This window comes from Bubalus bubalis, chromosome 5 (assembly GCF_019923935.1).
Source record: "Bubalus bubalis isolate 160015118507 breed Murrah chromosome 5, NDDB_SH_1, whole genome shotgun sequence".
NCBI lineage: Eukaryota > Metazoa > Chordata > Mammalia > Artiodactyla > Bovidae > Bubalus > Bubalus bubalis.
The window spans coordinates 11,308,713-11,334,029 of NC_059161.1; the positions used below are offsets into that span (position 1 = coordinate 11,308,713).

Below are 25,317 nucleotides of genomic sequence, written 5' to 3' on the forward strand. Positions count from 1 at the left end.
GGGAGCCTGCCCCGGCATCCTCTGTACCCTGCACACGGGTCCAAGAGGACCTTTCACACTTGGCTATTCGTAATGCTTATTAATTTGGCACCTGCTTCTAGAGACCCTATATTTTTCACCAGGCTTTGGCCCGATAGTGCTGTTGGAAAGAATCTTGAGATAAAGAGACGCATCTAACAGCCAAGATAAATGCAGTCGTACTGCAGAGCAGAACACTAGAGGTAGCCCCAGGAAGACAGCTGTTCTCATCAGGTGTCTGTAGACCCCGTAAGCCAGGAGGGAAGGATTTGGTAGGAAAATGCCTGACTCCACTGTTTCACTTTCAGTGTTAAAGATCATTGTCTTATTATGGATGTTGTGATCGGTATTACTCAATGATACCCCCGGACTAAAAGGATCTGGGGAAAATAACCAAGAGCATAACTCCCCAAACCATAGAATTGCTGTGCTATTTCATTATCTTAGTTAGACCTCACACCCAGGGCCAGATGGCTATGATTTAAACACAGGCAGTCCTGTTGGGGTCTCTTCAGTTTAGTTCAGTTCAGTCACTCAGTCATGTCCGACTCTTTGTGACCCCATGAACTGCAGCATGCCAGGCCTCCCTGTCCATCACCAACTCCCAGAGCCTACCCAAAGGGGTCAATAGATAGCATCCTGCTTCACCTGAGACAAAGGATTGGCATAAGGGAGCTGAAATAAAACCTTTATCACCAATAAAGGCCAACTGGCAGGACATTGCTAAACATGAGAGCCCCAGAATTAGGCAGAATTGCTCTCCCCGGTACAAGTATGCTGGACCCAGGAAGATGGCCCATTCAGTGTAGAAGGGGGAGAGAACTGCTTTCTGCAGGCAGGAAGATGGCTCTGCAGAAGAAAAAGGGGACAGGTGGGTCACACACATTTCTAGTTTGTTTTTCCTAAATATATCAATGTGATAAATCACTCCCCTGTCACAGAGCACCAGTTTGAGCTCCCTGAGTCATACAGCAAAATGATGCTTTTGAACTGTGTTGTTGGAGAAGATTCTTGAGAGTTCCTCGGACTGCAAGGAGATCAAACCAGTCAATCCTAAAGGAAATCAACCCTGAATATTCATTGGAAGGACTGATGCTGAAACCAAAGCTCCAATACTTTGGCCACCTGATGCAAAGACCCTCCTCATTGGAAAGTACTCTGATGCTGGGAAAAACTGAGGGCAGAAGGAGAAGGGGGAAACAGAGGATGAGATGGTTGGATGGCAGCACTGACTCAATGGACATGAGTTTGAGCCAACTCTGGGAGATGGTGAAGGCCTGGGAATCCTGGCATGCTGCAGTTCATAGGGTCGCAGAGAGTCAGACATGACTTAGCAACTGAATACCAACAATTTCTACTTTACATATGGTAGTGTATATGTTGGGGTGAGAGGTGGGAGAGAGGTTCAAGAGGGAGAGGACATGTGTATACTTATGGCTGATTTATGTTGGTGTATGGCAGAAACCAACACAATATTGTAAAGCAATTATCCTCCAACTAAAAAGAAATAAATTTTATAAAAGAAGATAAACAAAAAATGTGCTAAGTTGTGTCTGACCCTTTGTGACCAAGGACTGTGGCCTGCCTGGCTCCTCTGTCCACGGGATTCTCCAGGCAAGAATGTTGGAGTGGGCTGCCAATCCGTTCTCCAGGGGATCTTCCCAACCCAGGGATCGAACTCAGGTCTTCTGCATTGCATGTGGATTCTTTACTGTCTCAGCTACCAGGGAAGCCCCAGATAAATAACTGAAAATATTAAAAAAAAAAAATCACTCCCCTAGAGCAAGTGAGTAAGGAGATGGAGAAGGTCCTGAATGCCATACCTCCTACTTGGAAAAACATGCCAAGAGTGGGGAACAAGCTACCCTCCCCCCAGCACCATTGCAGGGTGAGGGACAGACCCAGAAAGAACTTAGGAGATCTTGCTTATGACACCCAATTAAAAGGTGATGTCAAGTCTTTGCACTGCCAAGTCCAAGGGTACCCTGTTATCCACATCTACTGACTCTTGACCATGGGAGGACGTCATATTCATGCAGCCACTGGCCATTTCCGACCCTTCCCCATGTGCCACATCCTTGCCTGGTTTGGCATCTCAATTTTCATCCAAGTGCCAACACTCTTCTTCTACTTAGAGCTATGCAATCACCACCCAATACCCTCACAGAAGACCTATGTCAGAGATGATAACCCCAAATTCCTTACAACTCCATTTACATGAGAGGCACGTTCTGGAGGACTGGGCAGGTCATTTACAACCCAATCCATCCTTCTTTGTCTTGGCCTCTTCATAAACAGCATTGTCTCCTCCAGCTTGACGTTAAGAAGAAATTCCGGAACAAAATTCTCTATTTTATTAACTAAAGGGAGTTGCTGAAAACATTGTCCATTTTGTTTCTCAGTCTTCTGAAATCAACACACACACACAAACACTTCTTTTAGCTCTAAGAGTTGTGTTTTTGTTTTCCTGGTTAGGATACTCTTTTCTTTAAGGTCACTATAGTTAATGTAAATTTTGCTTAAATCATGTCAATAAATTGTTTTCTCTTTTTGATTTGGTCATCAGCTAGCTCAAAATCAAATCTGTGGTTCAGTGCCAGTTGAACAATGGAGGAGGCAGAAGCCTGGGTATCTGCAACTTCTCCCTCTCTGGAAACTCTCCCTCTTACCACCCCCTTCCCCGTGTCCTGTTTATAGTCTAAAGACAACACTGTTTGTTTTCTATTTTATAATGGACTAGGTATTCTTGGAGGAAATCATAAATTCCATGGAATGACAGAAACAAATAAAATGTATCCTTAATATTCTTCATTAATTTGCAATAAATTAATTTTAAATTTTTATTAAAATAGCCAATGGATATAAATTACCTAGCCTTTTAAATTTTAGGATCAGAACAAAAAATTTAGTTTCATGTGACTTTCCAAGAATTTAATGAGTTTTTATATTGTTCATCAAATTTATACAATCAAAATAGGATTTCTTTTTATAATATTTGGTTGCTGACTCATAAATTGTCAATTATATTCTATTTTTCAACACAGTGACTTATTTAAACTTATTTTATCACTTGGCTAATTCACAGTATTAAGAGAAGTATTCAAAGGATGATGTATTTGACCAAGGTTAATTCTGTTTTATTTCTACTAGTATATCCTAGATTAAAATCATTAAATACTTTATGTTGCCACTTTATATGCCATAGAAAAAATATTGGCTGTTAGTAAATTTTGACAAAAGATTCTCACTGAACACATTTTCCGAAGACTCTCTCTGTTGGCATCTACAGCTAAACTTAATCTCTTTTATATCCCATTGCCTCTTGAGATTGGAAGGGACTTTTTGGGTTCTTGTTTTGGTTAGTGTTTTCTCCCAGAAATATCAACTGTTGCTGTCATTCTTACTGAAGTTGGTTATCTCATTGTTGGTTCTATAAGCCAAGCTTATTTCTTGCAAAATATTTTTTAATAATCCAAAGTCCAACCACTAAAACAGTTGTCATCAGTTTGGCCTTTGATATCAGAAGTAAAAGGGACAGAAAATGGGACCATTTTTTCCTATATCTTCTTCTCTTGTTCTCTTCAATTCATAAGAGAGTAAAGTTACAGTTTTTTTAGTTTTGTTTTTAAAGGTCAGGTATATGATAAAATTTATTTTTTAAACAGAAATGAGACACTGAGTTCTTATATTCATTTAGATTTTCACACACCTGATATTCAAGAACTCATTTCTTCATCCATTCATTCACCAAATATTTACTCAGCACCCACTCTGTACAGACATCATCATGTGAGCAATCACGGGAAAAATAAGCCATATTGCAGAGGAAGGCAGGGGAGAAGCAATGGCAACCCACTCCAGTGTTCTTGCCTGGAGAATCCCAGGGACGGGGGAGCCTGGTGGGCTGCCGTCTATGGAGTCGCACAGAATCAGACAAGACTGAAGTGACTTAGCAGCAGCAGCAGCAGAGGAAGGCAGAGGAAAGAGGAGCTGAACTCCTTGTCCCCTGGGGAGCCAACAGGCCACTTTAGGAAACATGGCATGTCAAGGACCTAGTATATAGTAGGTGCTACATAGATGCAGGCCATAATGAACTGTAACCACAAAAACAATTTAAGCCTCTAATTTAACCACATGTCCACACAAATATAGACCAACCTCAGGAGCTGTGCCTGCAGTAGGAAATGGCAACCCAATCCAGCATCCTTGCCTGGAAAATCCCATGGACAGAGGAGCCTGTTGGGCTATAGTCCATGAGGTCGCAAAGAGTTGTAACTGACAGGGATCTAGCACCCATGCATGCAGAAGCTGTGGGTTTCTCAGAAAGCAAAAGGGTTAGACTGCTGATTTAAATGCATCCATTGTATTTTAATAAATTTTCCCGTGCAGTCATTTCCTGTTTTTTCCTCCCTAAAACTGGCGAGTATTTTAAGAATGTAGGCTCTAAAACTAGGCTATGCAAATAGTTTAAAGAATTAATATTATATAAATTACATATAATAAAATGCAAGATCTTAAAATAGTGAGCATTTGGTTTGATGAGTTTTACCAGTTGTATACACCTAGGTAACCACCACTTAAATGACAGACCATTTCCATTATCCCAGAGAGTTTCCTTAAGCCCCTTACTAGGCAATCTCTTTCTGATTTCTATGACTATAGATTAATTTTATTCTATAATTTCAGGTACATGGAATCATGGAGCATATATACTCTCATGTCTAGCTTCACTTAAATCATGTTTTTGAGATGTTGTTGCATTTATTCGTAGTTTATCCTTTTGTACTGCTGAATTATACTCCACTATGCAGATAAACTACTATTTATCCATTCTCTTGTCAGTGGAGATTTGGGTTGTTTCCAGTCTTCGGTGATTATGACTAAAATTGCTATCATCGTTTTTGTAAAAGCCATTTTGTACACATATATTTTCATTTCTTTTTTTTTTTTTTTTAGTAAGAACCTCAAATTTAGTATTTCTGGGATATAGAGTAGATATATGATCAACTTTCTAAGAAACTATTAAGTAGTTCTCCAAAGTGGTGGATCTTTTTTACACTACTGCCAACAGACATATCAAAGTTCTGGTTGTGCCATATGCTCACACTTGGTATTGACTATCTTTTTGGGTTTTAGACATTTTCATGTTGGTAAAATAGTAGCTCGCTGTGGTTTAATTTGCATGTTCTTGATGACTACTGGCTTCCTTGGTGGCTCAGATGGTAAAGAAGCTGCCTGCAATGCAGAAGACCTGGATTCAATCCCTGGGTCAGGAAGATCCCCTGAAGAAGGAAATTGTAACCCACTTGAGTATTCTTGCCTAGAAAATTCCATGGACTGAGGAGCTGGCAGGCTACAGTCCATGGGGTCACAAAGAATAGGACATAACTGAGAAACTAACACACATGCAATGTTTTTTTCATTTATTTCTTGCTATTTGTATGAGATCTTCTGTGAAATGTCTGTTCAAGATTTTTGCCCATTTTTTGATTTGACTTCTTATTGTTGATTTGTAGAAATTCTTTACATATTACGGATATGAGATTTTTATATATCTATATATTACATTTTTTCCTCAGTCTGTGCCTTGAACATTCATTTTCTTAGTGATGGATCAGACCTCACCTGATCCCTTTACTAGCTGAGTTCTCTGGGGAGAAATTTAGAAAATACAATCTTTTAAATATCACTAATCATTAACCTTTTCTTTCATCATACTCAGAAAGACATTTCTCTAATTCTCTTCCTATCTACTCTCTGTTCCTTTGTTGATGGTCTTTGTTGAACTTAGCATGTCCCTATGTAGTAATCTATGTATCCCTAGTCTGAATTAATTACTTCATTCTCTAAACACACACAGCACTTTACTTATTTCTTCATTTCTTTCTAAATTAATATTTTATATATCTTCAATCCAAACCACCATATTTAACCATACATAGGACCTTCCTGGAGCTCAGTTGGCAAAGAATCTGCCTGCAATGCAGGAGACTAGGGTTCAATCCCTGGGTCGGGAAGATCCCCTGGAGAAAGAAATGGCAACCCTCTCTAATAATCTTGCCTGGAAAATCTCATGGATGGAGGAGCCTGGCGGGCTACAGTCCAAGGGATGGCAAAAATCAGACACAACTTAGCGGCTAAACCACCACAAATGTCTACTTGGACATTCCCCTCAATCTCTGCAGCCTCCAAATGGAATCCTTTATTACACCCCTTGCAAAGACAGTCCTTCTTTAGGCTTCCTGTTATGGTAAGTGCCAGCACCATATACCAACTTCTTAATGCAGAAATCTACCTGTGTTTTGACTCCCATATCCAATCCCTCAGCCGGGGTCATTGATCTTAACACCCTCACTCCCCCAAATCTTGGATTTATCCATTTGTTTCCCTCCTACTGCCCCATTGTGTCATTTCTCATCTAGATTTCTGTTCCGGCTTTATCATCTTTCTTCCCACTATACTCCAACTATGTGGGCTTTCAGGTAGCTTCTAGAATATACCAAGATTTTTCTTCGCAGACTTTTGCATTTGAAGTTCCCTTTGCCTACAGTGCTCTTCTCCAAGGCTTCCTTGATCTGAAATAGCACCAGTCCACCCACTCGATACTTTCCATCACAATATGCTCTTTATCTCCTTCTTAGGATTTATCCCAAACTGTGGTCACATTTTCCTTCTTGCTTTCCCCCACAAGATATAAGTTTCCAGAGAGTAGATTCCCTTTTGTTCGTTAGTATATCTCCATGTCTGGCACATAATAGACACTTACTGAGGATCATTGAATCAAAGAATGTTTTCCTCACCAATTCAAATGTAGGATCATGTCTTTTAATTTTCTATCCACCCCAAAATATTTCTTTGCAAATATAGGTATTATAAACGCCTCCTTCAGTGGGTTACATTGATTTCCTTCAATGTCTTTGGCTAACTGCACCACTTTTCCCAAATTAGCTTTTCTGGTCTTTCTTCATATAGCCACCAATCTATTCCCTCCCTAGCTTATCTATACCAAATCCCAGATTTGTTGTTTCTCTAAAGATCTATGCACTGCATATATACAGCTGTACCTGCTAGATACCAAATAATTGCCAAAAGTAATTTCAGGTGGATTCTATCCATTTGGTGAAGAAAAACCAGCAGCCTAACAGAGCTGACTACTCAGCTCCATCAGACAGGTAAAGACTGCATCTAGGCACAAACCCTTGCTGTTTCCTGTACCTTCCTCTGCTTGGTATCACGCTCCCCTCTCACGAGGGTGTTTGAGTTTAATTCTCTCAGCCAAGTGGCAGATGGAGAAATTGTTTGTGATTGAGAAGAGAATATTTTATCAGACTTCCTACAAATGGGGTCCACTGAATTTTAATCTGCCAGCAAAGCACTGACAAAAAAAAGGAGGAAAAGTCTCAACAGGACATCCTGTAAGGTCGCCTCAGGAATCAGTATGTTTTGGGTCAACACTCAGTCCATAGATGATAAACTTTCAAGGGCAACTGAGAGAGTCCTGAATCAGATACCTCCCAGGGCCCTCCAGCCTGCTGGGGAAGGCTGCAGGGCAGAAGGGAACCTGGGTCAGGAGCCAGGAAGTCTGTATTCCAGACCTGGTTCTGGCCCTGACTTCTTAGGTCACTGCCTGTTGGTGATGTCACCTTCAGTGTCTCGGTCACCCCACCTGTACCAAAAAAAAAAAAAAAAAAAAAAAAGGAAAGGGTATATCCTACTCCTCCCAACTGGGTTGTGAAGAAAATTAATTGGGAGATGACTATGCTATCCAGATAGAAGAAGCCCAAGTTGGTTTTGAAATTAATAATATTTTATTTTTTTCTCTGTCATACAACTCCGCAATAGGTTCTGTATCATATTGATAGCCACTGATGTTTATTGAACAGTTGCTGTGCGCTGGATACATGCAAACTGCGCTTCACATGAATTGTCTCCTATAACTCGTATAAAACCCTGGGGAAGGATGCTAAAGAGGGCACAAAAATATGAAATTTTTTTGTGATATCTTTTAAACGGATTTCAACATTACCTAAGTGTTGGTCATTCAGTTCTGTCTGACTCTTTGCGACCCCATGGAGGTAGCCTGCCAGGCTCCTCTGTCCATGGGATTCTCCAGGCAAGAATACTGGAATGGGATGCCATGCCCTCCTCCAAGGGATCTTTCTGACCCAGGGATTGAACCCAGGTCTCCCGTATTGAAGGCAGATACTTTAGCATCTCAGCTACCGGGGAAGCCCCAATATTAACCCAGGGCCTGATCAATAAATGCTCCTGGAAACCAAGGGCTGAGGCAGTGTGCCATGCCTCAGACAATATTTTCACAGGCAAACTGAAATGATGAGAGAGGTGGGATGGGGAGGGATGTGGGAGGGGGGTTCAGGATGGGAAACACATGTACAGCCATGGCTGATTCATGTTAATGTATGGCAAAAACCACTACAATATTGTAAAGTAATCAACCTCCAATTAAAATAAAAAGAAAAAAATTTGAAATGATGAACGAGATATCCATCCCCCAGTGCTGCATTGCCACCACCTGTGAATTACTCCTCTCTGTGGGCTGCCATCTATGGGGCCGCAGAGTCGGACACGACTGAAGCGACTTGGCGGCAGCAGCAGCAGCCTCCCTCATACCCAGGTACAGTGTATATACACAAACCATACACAAACAATAATAGTCCAGATTATTGTGCACCGACTATGTGCCAAGGATTTTACATATATGATCTCAATTACTCATTACATCAGCCCTTGGAGTAGGTACTATTTTTAGCCCCAAGATAATGGAACAGAGTGATGGGGAGTAACTTGCCCAACATAAGGGAAAGTGGTAGACCAGAACTGGAGCCCAGTCTTTCAGCAATCAAGAGCTTGCTTTTCTATCCACTACTCCACACTGCCTCTCGATGCACTTTTTTCTCATTTTAACATTTTTTTTTTCATTTTAACATTTTTAAATTAAGTTTTACAACGGATTTGCACATTTAACATAGTAGCAGTGCATGCTCAGTCACTCAGTGGCGTCTGACTCTTTGCCACCCTATCGACTGTTGTCTGCCAGGCTCCTCTGTCCATGGAATTCCCCAGGCCAGAATTGTCATTTCCTCTTCCAGAGGATCTTCCTGACCCAGAGATCAAACCCACATCTCCTGCATCTCCCGCATTGGCAGGTGAATTCTTACCACTGAGCCACCTGGGAAGCCCCAGTATGGTAGCAGAGGGCTTTTTAAATCCTCAGAAAACACAGTTGTTATTCAAACAATGGTACCTAAGAATAGAGGAAATAGGATGGGGATAGACACACCACAGAGGAGAAGGGACTCATAACTGCAGGGCAGGAAACCTGGTTCTCATTTCAGCTCTGCCAGTGCCAGCCCTCTGACCCAGGACAAGCCACTTGGTCTCTCTGAGCCTCTGGTTAGAAAATGAGGGCACTTAACTAAAAGATACTGAAATTTCACACATGCTCTAAACCCCTATATGGAATGTACTGCAAGTGAGTGTGTATAGGATTGCCCTCCAGCCAACAGGCTGGCCGGTGCCCCAGTAGCTCAGGGAGATTAACAGAGGCCCAGGCGAGACCTCAGCCCCAGTCTATGTGCATTCCACTCCAACCCAGGCCCTTCCTGCAGCTCTGAAAACACAGGCTGGATCCAAGGTGCCTGTTCCAGCATCACTTCTGTTTATTCCACCATCAGGATGGTGTCATTTAGCCAGAGCCATCATTCATAGTCACACCAAATGGCCCATGGAAGAAAAGTTGGTTGCACTCAAAGAACAGATGACAAGTGACAGGCCCCGCTCCTGATTTTCCACAATAACAGAAGAGACCAGCAACTGCCGCGGTGGTCCAGCACGCGAACAAACTATTCTCTTCCAAGTAGACTCTTTCTGCTGATGTCCGCCCCCTATCTGGGGACTAAAGAGCATCCCTGGTCTCTTGCGAAGCTGAGCATCCCCATCCTTCCAGGGGTAATACTGGGAGAGACACTCACAGCAGCCCTGCTCATCTGAGTTCTGCTGCTTACTTTTATTTTGTGAATAAAAGTTAATCATGTAACTCCTTTGCATATCCAGTGCTGCCAAAGGAAGCAGAACTGGCATAGGGTGGTGGTGAGACTGAACTGAAGGCCAAAAACAAGAGGGGGAAGGAAAGAATATAGAAGTTCTCAGCCAAAAGCAGTACTGGAGACAACTGAGCTGACATTACCGGACAGGTCTATACCCCTGTTTTGGCTAATGGATTGCAAAATGAGACTGCCTCAGTAAATGACCAGACACCTGTCTGCTGCCTATGGGATCATCAGAAGTTTCAGTGATTGAGAGCAAGAATTATCAGAATTTTCTGGCCTGCTCTGCAGAGGCAATTCAGTTCCAGTGTTAGCGTTTTACTAAAAAGGCTAGGTCCAGTAGTACCATTTAAAAAATTTTTATTGAAGAATAATCAGTTTACAATGTTGTGTTAATTTCTGCTATACAGCAAAGTGATTCAGTTTATATATATATGTGTGTATATATATGCATATTCTTTTTCTTATTCTTTTCCATATGGTTTATCACACAATATTGAATATAGTTTCCTGTGCTATACAGTAAGACCTTGTTGTTTATTAGTTTTAACTTTTCTTTAAAGTTGAGCCATGTAAAATTGCTATTTGTCCATTTTTTACCTACAAGACTAGAAATATCGTGATGTTCAACCTAATATTTTTAGCAAGCCACTGTCCTAGGTGTTGAAAATATAAAGAGAGATAAGACACAATATGTCCTCAAGGGGCTGCCAAAAGACAACCTCATAGAGAATTAGCTGCTATGAGAAAGAGGTACAGAGGAAAGGGGGCGGGAAGTAGGGTAGAAATGCAATGTCCTGAAGTAGGAGTGTACTCCTTTCATTTAGCAGGAGTCCAGATCCATTGGGATAAACACTAAAGCCCCCCTCCCCTTCTTGCCATCTAAGCATCTGAGGACCAGACAGCAAAGCTAGAGTCTCCAAGCAAGTGTAAGAGCAGACCTAGTTCTGAACCTGCCAACCTTGACTGAGTCTCTTAAGCATTTGTTATTTTTATGGGCCCCTGAATGCTTCCCTTGAATATTAATTTTCCTCAATTCTTTAAGTATATATTAGTTATTACATATCTTTGATTAATATTTGATGGCCGCTTAGGCTGCTGAGAGCTCTCATAAATTTCCCAAGTGGATATCTGGCACTCGGTAAGTGTGGGAGACCCTGCGTGTAGAGCAAAGACATCAATCATTTTAAATCTCTGACTCCACACCTTAATACCCAAAGATATATTGCTAAGAAGCCCATAACAAGTCATTAAAAATGAATGTCTTGTGGCAGTTTTCATGCCTGCAGAATTCTGCAGCAGAGGGAGGGGAACCTGGGATATGGCAGAGCCCAGAGAGCATGCTAACACCTCTCTGAGCATGTTTTAAAATGCTCTATTTCCCACTCCATGACCAGCTACATCATTTGTGGGGTCCAGTGCAAAATGAAAATTCAGGGCCCTTGTCCTACAGTTATTAAGCATGCTGACAAAGCAAGAAGGATGCATTAAACAAGCTTGAGGCCTTTCTAAGTGTGGGGTCCAGTGTGACTATGCAGGTCACACACCCCATGAAGCCAGCTGTCCCTCTCTCTGCCCTCCCCAGCACCCTCATCTCCCTCTGGCTGGAACTTAGTCTCTGTCTGTAAGTGTTTTCAATAAAAACATCAACAATGATAGCAGTTTTTGGAGATACAAATGAGGGCACTCTATTTTCCTGAGCTTTTCATCCACTCACCAAATCAGAGAGGATTCATCTCAGTTACCATAAAAGTACTATAATTACCTTTGTTGTACAAATGGGGAGATTGAAACCTGTGATGGTTAATTTTATGTGTTAATCTCACTGAGCCACAAGGCACCCAGATATTTGGCCAAACATTATTCTAGGTGCTTCTGTGAGGGTGTTTTTGATGCGATTAAGTAGGTAAGCTGACTAAAGCAGATTGCCCTTCCTAATGAGGGTGGGCCTCATCCAATCAGTTGAAGACCTGAAGAGAACAAAAAGGCTGGCCCTCTCTTGAGTAACAGGGAACTCCTGCTTGACTAACTCTGAGCTGGGACATTAGATTTTCCCTGCTTTTGGACTTGAACTAAAAGATTAGTTCTTCCTGAGTCTCCAGCCTGCCAACTGCAGATCTGGGGCCTTGTGACCCAATTTCAGTGCACAGACATTGTACATATATGGATCCAGGAGCTCAGTCACTCAGTCATGCCTGGCTCTTTGCAACTCCGTAGACTGTAGCCCACCAGGCTCCTTGGTCCATGGAATTCTCCAGGCAAGAATACTGGAGTGGGTTGCCATTCCATTCTCCGGGGGATCTTCCCGACCCAGGGATGGAACTTGGGTCTCCGGCCCTGCAGGCAGATTCTTTACCATCTGAGCCAGTGAGATGTAGCACAAGGTAATGGCAGTGCCTGGGGACTTCTCTGCCATCTCAAATCCTGCCACTTCTTGCACAGCCTCGCCTCCTCTCCACAGCTCTGCATCCTTCCAGCCTCTTTCATTTTTTCATTTACTTCCCTGTGTTTAGTCTTGTGGCAGTTATTTAGACAAGTATTTTTTAAAACAGGGGCAATTTTACCCCCCAGGGCACGTTTGGCAATGACTAAAGACAGTTTGAGTTGTCACAACTGTGGGGGAGCCACTGGCATCTAGTGGGTAGAGCAGGGATGCTGCTAAACATCCCATAGCACACAGGAGAGCCCCCACAACAAAGAATCATCCAGCCCAAATGTCAACAGTGCCACAGCTGATAAATCCTGATTGAGACCCAGGATGGCAAGTTTCTGCCACGAGGGCTCCTCCTCCCCACTTCCCCTCTGTCCTTTGCTGTCACATCGAGTTGATCAGGGCATTCATTCCCTCTGAGCCCAGTTCTAAACTCAGAGTCCTCTCAACACAGGTCTCCAGGCAGTTGCTAATAAGTGATAGGTGCTGAAATGGAAAACCCTTACGTTAGACACTTTTGTTTTGGCTGTATTTACCTAATGATAATGTAACCTTTTGAAGCAAAGATCGTGTTTACTACATTATAGTCTTGGAGAGCTCCAAGAGGAAGACAGAAAATGATAGGGGGGGAAAGAAAGACGGAGGGGGACACAAAGAAAATTAAAGAGAAAAGAAGAGAAGGAAACAGAAGTGTAGATGAAAAAGGAATGGAAAATAGAAGAAATAAAGTCCAAAAGGAGGCACCGCTGAGATCAGTATCTCTGAAATAACTGAAGCAGCCCCTCTATTTGAGGAGTTTATTTTGTATATTCTTTTTTTTGGCTTCGCAGGGTCTTAGTTGCCACACATGGGATCTTCACTTGCAGCACATGAGATCAAGTTCCCTGATCAGAGATCGAACTCAGGCCCCCTGCATTGGGAGCACAGCATCAAAGCCACTGGACCACCAGTGAAGTCCCTTTTTGTATATTCTTAACATGGCTCCTCAAAGTCCCAGGAGCCAACACCATAATTTCCCTGTGGTCAAGAGGTTGACTCCCTGTCATGAAGACCTAGTCACTATATTCTTTGAGTTCACACAGGCTCCGTATAAGAACTCCCCAGTCCCTCCCAGACCCTGCGGCGGCCCCACGTACACAGCTTTCTTGCCAAGTGGTGAGGAAGAGCTGTCGTCTTGTTATTTTCCCTAAAGGCCGCAGAGAAAGGTTCAAGGTTCTTCTCAAATGTCTGTGAGCCTTCACTTGATGTGGATTGCAGATTGAGACAAGGGCCCCCACGCTCGTGATAAACGGCCAGCAATGGTAGCTTTGAGAGAAAACAAAACCCTAAGCAGTGCTGACTGTCGACAGTCTTGATGGGTACATTCTGAGTGTTTTTATAGCTTAGATCTTCAGAGAAGATTTGGCAGGCCCTTAGTGTTTAAGGGTTTATGCCATGAGAGTAGCACAACCACGTCTGCTTTGAACTTTTCCCTAACAAATGAGGAAATGTAGGCAAAAATGCCCATGTATGCAAAGGGCACTTCTGAGAAAATAACAAGCCTTGTGATTGAGTAATCAAAGTGATCAATTTGTTGGAAAAAAATACTCTTTGAAGGCACGTATAATTTTTGGCACCGTGCATCTTGGGACTTTTTTTTTCCCCCACAACATTGCCAACTAAAAACCCAAGCACAGTCTGTGTTCAGATGCTTCCATTCGTCTCTACCAGCTGAACTCACCCTGTCTAAGGTCCAAAGCATTTGCTCAGTGCGCTTCCTGCACTCAGCATCTACAGTGGCCAGACTCAACCCCCTTCCACTGATTTTTTTAAATGTTTTTTTTCTTGAACGTATTCCTATTCTCAGAGTCCATCTGTTAAGTCTTTTCATCAGTGGCGTATTTGAGACCCCATGCCATGCAAAATTCCACAAAGGAACCTTCTTTGTCCATTGTGAAATGAAGTGATTCCCTCCCTCCTCTCTGTGAAAGAGGGCTGCTTGGATGAGATCCCAATGCCTGGAGAAAGAAGATGGACGAGGCAGAAGAGACCGTCATCCTCCTTGGAGTCTTATTTCGTTCCTGCTACCGCCTTTCCACAGGGTGGACCACAGTAACACAAGTGTCTGAAGCTCAGGAAAGTTGAAAAGGCTTTAGCCAAAGGGAGGACCACATGTAAATTCAGCATCTGCCATGGCATTTTCCCAGAAATCTCCAAGAAAAGAAAGTCACTGGACCACCGCACTTTTTCCAGTGACTTCTGAGCTGCTTGCTTTCTGCCCCTTTAGTTTGGAGGCAGCCAGGCCTATGGGGGCCTGCGTGGGGAACAGCTCTGCCTCACTCCCACTGAGAAAGACAGGCATCTTTCGTCACCTTTGCCTCCTGTAGAGAAGGGGCTGGTTCTCATGTTTTCCCCCAGCTCCATAGCTCAGGGCTTTGCTAATCTTGCTGAACACTTCAGTTTTTAGATGGTATATCAATGAGGCATTCAAACAGAGCAGTTTATACACAAAAATTCTGTCTGCTTTGTAAAAGATTATCCTTTTATAAACACTCTGCAGAAAACATAAAAGCAAATAGGGGACAGCACATAGAACAGGAAAGATGTTAGCAGGGAGATTAATACTGAATGGGTCGAAATGAATGGTGCTTACTAAAACGAGGTCCAGATACTTTGGCTGCAGTGAAACATAAATAATGGGAATGACACATCGTTTATTCGGGATAATGAGTTGATCCAAAGTAGAGGCCTAGGACAAGCGATTAAAGATTAAATATCCATCTCCTGATGAATATCAGTAGCCAACTTTAACCTTTTCCTTCCAAAAGTACAATTTTCCTCTCACAAGTATACATGCTTCTGTTACAGTACAGAAATCAGATCTTTAAAAAACAGCAAATACCACTTGAATCACTTTCTGATCCTGGTGGAAAACATTGGTTCTCGTTTCAAGACAGGAAGTGCAATTTTTTTTTTTCTTCCTTGTCTCTAGCCCCTGAAAACTGATTTAAAGAAAAGCTTTCCCTTCCATATTCTGCATTGGAGAAATCTAGTTTAGGGACTCTGCTCACATCTCCTCATTCATCCATTGAACAAGAAAGTTTTTCAAAACTAAAAGGAAAGGGAGACTGGCTGAACCAAGTATGGATTTCACGTGGCCGGTGAGCCCCATAGAGTGAGAGCCTGAGACAAGCCTTAGAAATCATCTTATCCTGATTCCCCAGCCTGTTGTGGGAGAAAACTGAGGCCAGCAACCAGGGCGTGTCCAGACAGGGTCCCACAGCCAGTGAGAGGCAGACCGGTTCTAGGATGCCGCCTCTGGCTTCCAGCCCCCCCGCTCTCCCCTGCACCCCGCTGTCTCTTTATTCCCTCAAGTTGGAAATAATGACCAAAGCAGCTTGCTGGAAGCGCCAGCACCCCACATGCTAAATTAAAGCCCTGAATTCATGAAAAACTTAGAATATTGGAAGCTCTGAATAAATAAGGGTTGGAAACAAAAAAAAAGAAAAGAAAAGGAGGGAGGAGGGGAGGAGTTGGAGCAGTGGGAGAAAAATGTAGAGGAGAAGGATGCAAAAGGAACAGATAGTGATCACAGATGCCCACATCGCTGGCCACAGCGCCTGCCACCCCGGGCACAGTTTTGGAACTACTTCCTTAGTGGCCCTTCCCTCTCAAGGGGTAAGAAGAAATCGTGTGGTTCGTCTATTTCTTAGAGATAAATAGCTGCCCACTGCTTATAAGACCAGGAGATTGGTTCTGTGGCTGGTAGATACCAGTGGAATGAGGAGAGTGACAATATTCAAATATGGCATTTAAAAAAAAATCCAGACCCCCAACCAAGCTGGAGCAGGAAACCATAGCGGGTTAATTCCACAGCCACTCACCTACAGAGAGCAAGGTCAGAATTTGGCTGGTGTCCCATGTGATATCAGTTTGGTGGTTTCAGTCTATGCTCCAGGGAACATTTGTCTCGGTGCCAAACCAACATGCATGCACGGTTGGCAGGCTGTCCTCCAGGCCAGGAATGAGGAGTGTGGAAGTGTATCCATTTTCACTTTGCAAGTATCTGCATGCCAACGCCTCGGCCACTGCTACTCTTTGGACAAAGAGGGGAATTTATGCTTGAGAGTGAGGCTGTTTTCAGGTATCTTACTCCACACAGGGGTGGTGAGGCTGGCAATTCCACTCTTTGCATCTTCTATCCCTGGGCGAATACTCTGAAGTTCGTCATTTTGTTAGAGATGAAAATAATTGAACCACTTCCTAGATAAGAAAGGTATTACTGGGACCACCTGCCAGAGCTGCTAAGCAGAAAAGAATTTTTTGAGTGCTGAAGACTGTGGTTCTGGAGAAGACTCTTGAGGGTCCCTTGGACTGCAAGGAGATCAAATCAGTCATTCCTAAAGGAAATCAACCTTGAATATTCATTGGAGGGACTAATGCAGAAGCTCCAATAATTTGGCCACCTGATGCGAAGAGCTGAATCACTGGAAAAGACCCTGATGCTGGGAAAGATTGAAGGCGGGAGAAGAAGGAGGCTCCAGAAGATGAGATGGTTAGATAACATCACTGACTCAATGGACTTGAGTTTGAGCAAACTCCAGGAGATAGTGAAGGACAGGGGAGTTGGGTGTGCTGCAATTCATGGGGTCACAAAGAGTCGGACACAACTTAGCAAATGGACAACAGCTCTGTTTCCACTTTAAAAGGGTAATCAAGAGAAAAGGCAAGATATCCATAGGACATGAAGCTGCCACTTTGGAAAAGAAAGGATATGTTAAATAACGTTAAATAGAGAGCCTTAAAAGGGGGGTTCAGAAAGGAAGGCCATCATAAATTCAAACCTTGAGCATTCAACATGCTCTGTACTGAAGACTCAGAAAAGAACCCCACCACCCAGCTTCCCTAAATTGAAAGGGTACACAAAAGAAAGCCCACTAATAAGCAGACACATTTACTATTTTTACCAAGTAATATGAGATAATAAGCTGCATGTAATAATGGGATCAAAAAGAGGGTAGTTACAAGGAGAAAGATTATAGAAGGACTTCCCAAATGAAACATCATATTTTCATAGACTCTTTTCAATGATGTCTAGCCCCAGTTGAGGTGATGATCAGCAACAAATAGTAAAACACAGGATGTGGCACTGTGGTAGGGGTGATAATACACTGTGTCAGAAGAACGATGCTATGTGGACAATGGACCCATCCACAAAGGATTCCCAGTTAAATATTCCCCATACTTATAGATGCAATCCACACTTTTCCAGGTATTACCAGCATTTCCTCGTGGATGGAGCCTATTAGTAGCTCCAACTATGAAAAGGCTGAAGCCTCCAAAATGATATCATTGCATTTTTACCCTTCCAGAGACAATTTAGTGATTTGTAGAAGCAAAGATGGCTTCCCTCAAATTAGTGGCCCAGTGGTGAGTGAGGGTTGGGAATGTCTCTCAAACTGGCACTGAAAACACTGATCCACTAGCAAATAGCTACTGAGGAACTCCCGAAATAGGTTCTTTTCCCCAAACTATCAAATTCTTAACACATGATAACACAAGGATCTTGACAGACCAAATTACCACTTTCTTCAAATACATTCACTGAAAAAAATCAATATTTTCATAGATAAGTGGATACAGTAAGAAAGAAAAAAAAACTACTCCCTTTTTATGGCCAAAACAAATGGTGAGTTCTGGAGGACTCTGACATACTTTCCAATTCTGGATCTGCCTTTAAGGTTGGTTTGTAGTTCAGACCAAAGTTAATTTTTTTTTTTTTTTTAATTTACAAAGGTACCTTAGGGCATGTTCTTCAGACTTGGACTTTCAACTCTGGAACACTCAACTCTATATTTGTGTGAGGTCAGGTCAGGTAAGTTTGATCCCTATTAATTAACTTGTTAACTCTATGCATTCTTTACAACTTGGATGGACTTGGGCATCACACAGTCAGTGTTGGCTTCACGGAGAAGCAGCAGCAAGAACTGAAGGAGGCAGGTCCAAGACCCCAATGAAGGAAAATCAGAAAACCTTTCAAAGACATGTATGAAGTGAGGGCTTCATCCAGACAGTGCTGATAGCCAACACGGTTATTAGCAGCAGAAATCTCCAGTGAGGACACCCTGCCTATCACTACGACCCCTCCATTATCATTCTCTAGTGCAGTAGCTCTCAGCCTAGTAGTCTAGAAGTTGTTTCAGATTCATCTAAGAAGCTTTTCAAGAATAAGCCCAAGCCAAGCCCAAGCCTTAGACGGTTTCTGATTGAAGTACCTAAGGTGGAGTGTGGGCGATGCATGTTTAGAAGTTCTTCCAGGGCTTCTAATGCAATCCAGAGTTGTAGGCTGACTAATGTCTCCCAAAGATATTGGGTTCTAATCCCTGAAACCTGTAGATATTATCTTATATGGCAAAAAGGGATGTTGCAGATGTAATTCAGGATCTTGAGATGGGGAGGTTATCCTGCTTTATACAGGCTGCTGCTGCTGCTGCTAAGTCGCTTCAGTTGTGTCCGACTCTGTGCGACCCCATAGGCAGCAGCCCACCAGGCTCCCCCGTCCCTGGGATTCTCCAGGCAAGAACACCGGAGTGGGTTGCCATTTCCTTCTCCAATGCATGAAAGTGAAAAGTGAAAGTGAAGTTGCTCAGTGGTGTCCGACTCCTAGCGACCCCATGGACTGCAGCCTACCAGGCTCCTCCGTCCATGGGATTTTCCAGGCAAGAGTACTGGAGTGGGGTGCCATTGCCCTCTCTGTTTATTCAGGCAGGTTCTCTATATACTCACAATCGCCCTTACACAAGACAGGCAGAGGGAGATTTGACACAGGCAGCAGAAAAGGTGACATGGAGGTGGGCAAGAGAAAGATCTGAAGATCTGGAGTGATACAGATCCATCTCCTGGGAGAGAAAAGGGCAAGAACTAGGAAGGAGACCTGGGCCCCAAATCAAAGGGCCACAGTCCTAACAGTGGGAGACTCTCACCAGTCCAGACTGTTGTGGGAGAAATGAATAATGAGGGAGATTATGTGCAAGGGGTATGAATGTGTACATTTGGTTCTTGGTTTGAGCAGACAAGCACAATTCCAGACTGCACGGGCTACATGTCATGAGGATATCGATAGAGAACCGGGTTTGACTAATATGACCTCAAGCACTGAACAGGGAAAAACAAGTGGGTACAACAACGAAAAGGCCTGCCACAGGCCTACCCAGAAAACTGTAGACACTGATAAATATTCAGATTATACAAGATACATCTATCCTTTCATCTGCATACAAGATAGGACACTGGTTGAAATCCGTTAATCTCTAGGGGTTTCAGCTCCCACTGTCCCCAGTTAGGTACAATCTATTTTGTTATATTTGTGCAGCATCTATTTTTAAAAATCACTTGAGTAAATCAAGAAAAGCAAGTACAATCCATTATACTGTTCTTTTTTGACTGCCTGTTCCAATGATAATTCACACACCCCAAATGAAAAAATGATTGCCTGGACACTGCTTTTCAGGGTTAGTAACCAAGATGGTTCTCTATCAGAATCCCCCAGGGATGCTCACTCACTTGGTAGCCAGAGAAATACAACTGTGAAAAGCCTAGAAGATCCAGGACTAGAGAGAGAAATTAAGCAGAACTAAAACCCCTACCTCCAGCCCAAAATCTAAAATGATCAGGTAAAAGAAGAAGAGGTTTAGTAAAGTAGAAATACTCCAAGGGAGATTTCTTTGGTTGCCAGTAACGAACTTACCCACTCCTGCCAGAAAAAAAGATGGTGTCTTTTGTTTTGGTATGGTTTTACTCCTCCAATATGACCTCAAGAATGACCTCAATACAACCCCAAAGAATGTTCAAACTACCCAACTACCACATAACTTCACTCATCTCACACGCTAGCAAAGTAACACTCAAAATTCTCCAAGCTAGGCTTCAACAGTACATGAACCAAGAATTTCCAGAAGTTCAAGTTGGATTTAGAAAAGGCAGAGGAAACAGAAATCAAATAGCCAACATCCGCTGGATCAAAGAAAAAGCCAGAGAGTTCCAGAAAAACATCTATTTCTGCCTCATTGACTACACTAAAGTTTTTGACTGTATGGGTCACAACCAACTGAGGAAAATTCTTAAAGAGATGGGAATACCAGAGCACCTCACCTGCCTCCTGAGAAATCTGTATGCAGGTTGAGAAGCAACAGTTAGAACTGGACATGGAACAACAGACTGGTTCCAAAAAGGGAAAGGAGTATGACAAGGCTCTACATTGTCACCCTGTTTATGTAACTTGTATGCAGAGTACATCATGCGAAACGCTGGGCTGGATGAAGCACAAGCTGGAAACAAGATTGCCGGGAGAAATATCAATAACTGCATATATACAGATGACACCACCCTTATGGCAGAAAGCAAACAGGAACTAAAGAGCCTCTTGATGACAGTGAAAAGGAGAGTGAAAAAGCTGGCTTAAAACTCAACATTCCAAAAACTAAGATCATGGCATCCGGTCCCATCACTTCATGGCAAATAGATGGGGAAACAATGGAAACAGTGACAGACTTTATTTTCTTGGGCTCCAAAATCACTGCAGATGGTGACTGCAGCCATGAAATTAAGAGATGCTTGCTCCTTGGATGAAAAGTTATGACCAACCTAGACAGCATATTAAAAAGCAGAGACATTACTTTGCCAACAAAAGTCCATCTAGTCAGTTCAGTTCAGTTTAGTAGCTCAGTCGTGTCTGAATCTTTGCGACCCTGTGAATTGCAGCACGCCAGGCCTCCCTGTCCATCACCAACTTCAGGAGTCTACCCAAACTCATGCCCATTGAGTCAGTGATGCCATCCAACCACCTCATCCTCTGCTGTCCCCATTTCCTCCCACCTTCAATCTTTCCCAGCATCAGGGTCTTTTCAAATGAGTCAGCTCTTCACATCAGGTGACCAAAGTATTGGAGTTTCAGCTTCAACATCGGGCCTTCCAATAAACACCCAGGACTGATCTCCTTCAGAATGGACTGGTTGGATCTCCTTGCAGTCCAAGGGACTCTCAAGAGTCTTCTCCAATACCACAGTTCAAAAGCATCAATTCTTTGGTGCTCAGCTTTCTTCACAGTCCAACTCTCACATCCATACATGACCACTGGAAAAACCATAGCCTTGACTAGATGGACCTTTGTTGGCAAAGCAAAGTCTCTGCTTTTTAATCTGCTATTTAGGTTGGTCATAACTTTCCTTCTAAGGAGTAAGCATCTTTTAATTTCATGGCTGCAATCACCATCTGCAGTGATTCTGGAGCCCCAAAAAATAAAGTCAGCCACTGTTTCCACTGTTTCCCCATCTATTTGCCATGAAGTTTTGGGACCAGATGCCATGATCTTAGTATTCCTGTGGTTTTCCCATAATTCCTGTGGTTTTTCCATAATCATGTATGGATATGAGAGTTGGACCATAAAGAAAGCTGAGCTTTTGAACTGTGATGTTGGAGAAGACTCTTGAGAGTTCCTTGGACTGCAAGGAGATCCAAGCAGTCCATACTAAAGGAAATCAGTCCTGAATATTCACTGGAAGGACTGAGGCTGAAGCTGTATCTTTGGCCACCTAATACAAAGAGCCGACCATTAGAAAAGACCCTGATGCTGGGAAAGATTGAAGGCAGGAGGAGAAGAGGACAACAGAGGAGGAGATGGTTGAATGGCATCACTGTCTCAATGGACATGAGCTTGAGCAAGCTCCGGGAGATGGTGAAGGACAAGGAAGCCTGGTGCTCTGTAGTCCATGGGGTTGCAAAGAGTCAGACACACCTGAGTGACTGAACAACACTGCACAGTCTAGGTCTTCCCCCTGAGTTATGCTTCCCTCAACCATAAGGAAAACCAGGCAAGAGGCTGTCCAGTCTCCTTGCAGCCCTTCTCCACCCTATATGCTAGAACAGCTTCCTGATGTAGCTCAAAAAGCTTCAGTCTGGATTCAAATCCCAGTTCTTGTGCCTATGATCCTGGGTGAATTCCTAAATTCTGAGTTTTAAATTCCTTATCTATTAAGTGAGAGAATTATATCTGTTTTCCAAAAAGAAATGACATGATGTACATTTTAAAAAAGAGCCTGAAACAGAAAAAATACTCAACAAATATTAGTTCCTTTTCTTCTGAGGGAAAGTCTACCGTGTCACCTTCATACACGGGGAGGATGGCATAGTAATAGTGTGTGGCTGCAACCAAGCAAAACATATGCAATGAACCAGGGAAATAAATGAATGGATTTGCCAGCAAGAGACATTGTTATTTTATCTCCCTGCCAAGCCTGATTTTCCCAGAGATAATGCATTTCTTTGGATAACTCAGCAACCACTCAATCCAGATATAGTCTCTCAGGCAGGCAACATGTTTACAGTCAAAATGCTCACTTCCACTTCGAGTTTCCAATCCCCTGCTGCTACTTTCTACAAACTTAATTAATTAGTTGCAGCTAACATTTGTTCAACCTCATGCAGCAATGGGAGACTGAAGGAAACAGGCTCTCATAAATTAAAAACATTTCAAAATATTGTCTTCTCCCAAGAAAACATTTCTTCTTTTTTTTTTTTAAATTAACACTCCATTTGGATAACTTTAAGGTTTCAAAAGAAAACAAACAAGGGAGTTCCAAGGAATGTTAATTGTCTTTAACTATTGCATTGCCATTGATCTATGCTACCTAAGCCCTGTCATCCCCTTAATAGATATGCAACGGGTCCTATACCTATCTCCTTTGTGATGCTTAGGTAATTATATCACATATGGTCCTGGTGTGAAAATGCCTGCCACACACTTCATCAGCCAGCAGATTAAGAGATGCCTAAACCCTAAGTGATAATGTTGTCTTAGAAAATTAAAAGCTCAACTATCATATTGAAGGCAATGGTGTGTAGCAAAAGGGTATGGTAATTTTTAATTTTTCTTATTGATTTGTTTGTTTCGCTACTAAGACATAATAACATTGGCTAAGATTAAATAATAGGAAGAGTAGCTAGGAAATGGCCTTCAAGCAGATGTCACCTCATCTCAGCTGACTAGTCCAGGGGCTTCAGATGGGGACTTTCTGATCTGTTGGCTTGGTGAAGAGCTACCAGTTGAGTACGTATATTCTCTTGGGGAAAGTTCCTCCAATGACCAGTGAATGAGACAGCGTCCCAGTTGCTGTTTTTCTACTACCTGCCATGATTTTTAAATAGTGTTTCCTTATCTAAAAAGGATCGTAGTATTCGCCCTGTCTATAGAGCATGATTGCTGAGGTACTGCGGACAGTTCTACATAAATATATATTGCTGTTTTTGTTGTTGTTGTTGTTGTGAATAACAGTATGGAGAGCACTAAGCCTGGAGCTGTGACCTCAGTCCTAATCACAGCTCCGCTGATAAACGAATGGAGTCAGCACCTTGGGAGAACATAAGAAAGCACGGTCAGGGTGGTGAAGAGTGTCATGGTACCAACAGTGATGGGGAGACCACTCTATATGAGAGGATGTTTCTACAAACTCTTGAAGATTGTTAAAACAGCCGCGATTTGTGTGTAATTATTAACCAATCTCCTTTTAGTTCACTTTGGTGTATTTTCATCTTTTCATTTGTGCTAATAATTCTAACATGCAAAAATATATCACAAACACAGGTTTAAGATCACTGACTAAATCATGGAAGTGGAAGAGAACAAAGGGGACACTTAAGCATGCAGAAATTAAACCCCCTTGTCACTAACTCAGAACCTTTAACTTAGAAATGTGATCATGTGACCATTTTCAGAGATTCTTGTTAACAGTGATGTTTACTGGCCACTAGAAAACTAATCAGAGCCACTATAGCGACTGAAAAGCCTTGGTTTAACTTTGTGCAAATAATACCATACAAATAGCTCCACTTGTGCCTAATCACACTGTGCATCATAATCAGCATCATATTTATTATATCAGATTATTTTATTCTTATCTTTATTAAATTTTTCTGAGTTTTCACTAACTCATGTGTGTGTGTATGTTCAAATATATATAGCAGTAATAACAAACCTCTATATACATACATATAATATATATTCATATATATTTTTATGATTATTGAAATATAAAGAGATAAGTATCTAGATATATAGAATCATCTCTCTGTCTCTCTCCACATATGTGTGTGTGGGTATCTGTATCTGAACAAGAACACACACACACATACACACACAACACGTACACAATGAGAGAGAAAGAGAGAAATAGACATAAAGCACAAAAAACTGATTGCCTATGAGTTGTCAGCACCTCTTCTCTTCACAAAAATAACCCAAATTTTGGTGGGGATGCTAATATGTCCAAATTTAAAAAAAAAATATTTGCAGCATTGCTTGCAAAGAAGAGTGGCTATATATCTAACTGTTGACCAACAAAGTAGTAGAACTTGTGGACTTGGAGCTTCCAGAGGAGCAGCTAAAAGCAGGGCTGATGAGGCGGGCAAGCATGCTTGCCCCTTGCCTTCCCACTTCTCCCTGCTTGCCGCACTGACTCTCCACTTGCTGAGCATCAGCCAACTTGTGATTCGGAAGTGACAAGTCCACGCTATGGATGGCGAAGTGGAAAGGTTGAGGGAGGCTAGGGCTTTGCTCTCATCAAGATTTGCCAAACCAGCTTTGGATTACTTGCCTCCATACTTCTCATATATGAGAAAAATCAAACTCCTGCTCAGCTGGTAAAGAATCCCCCCACAATGCAGGAGACCTGGGTTCGATCCCTGGGTTGGGAAGATTCCCTGGAGAAGGGAAAGACTACCCACTCCAGTATTCTGGCCTGGAGAATTCCATGGACTGTATAGGCCATG

General features: G+C 42.5%; 1 long non-coding RNA gene across 3 annotated transcripts in view; it reads right to left on the reverse strand.

Moving 5' to 3' along the window:
* The window catches only part of LOC102390734, a 92,808-nt gene that overhangs the window by 50,399 nt on the left and 17,092 nt on the right, over positions 1 to 25,317 (reverse strand). The gene's annotated exons all lie outside the window — the stretch shown is intronic.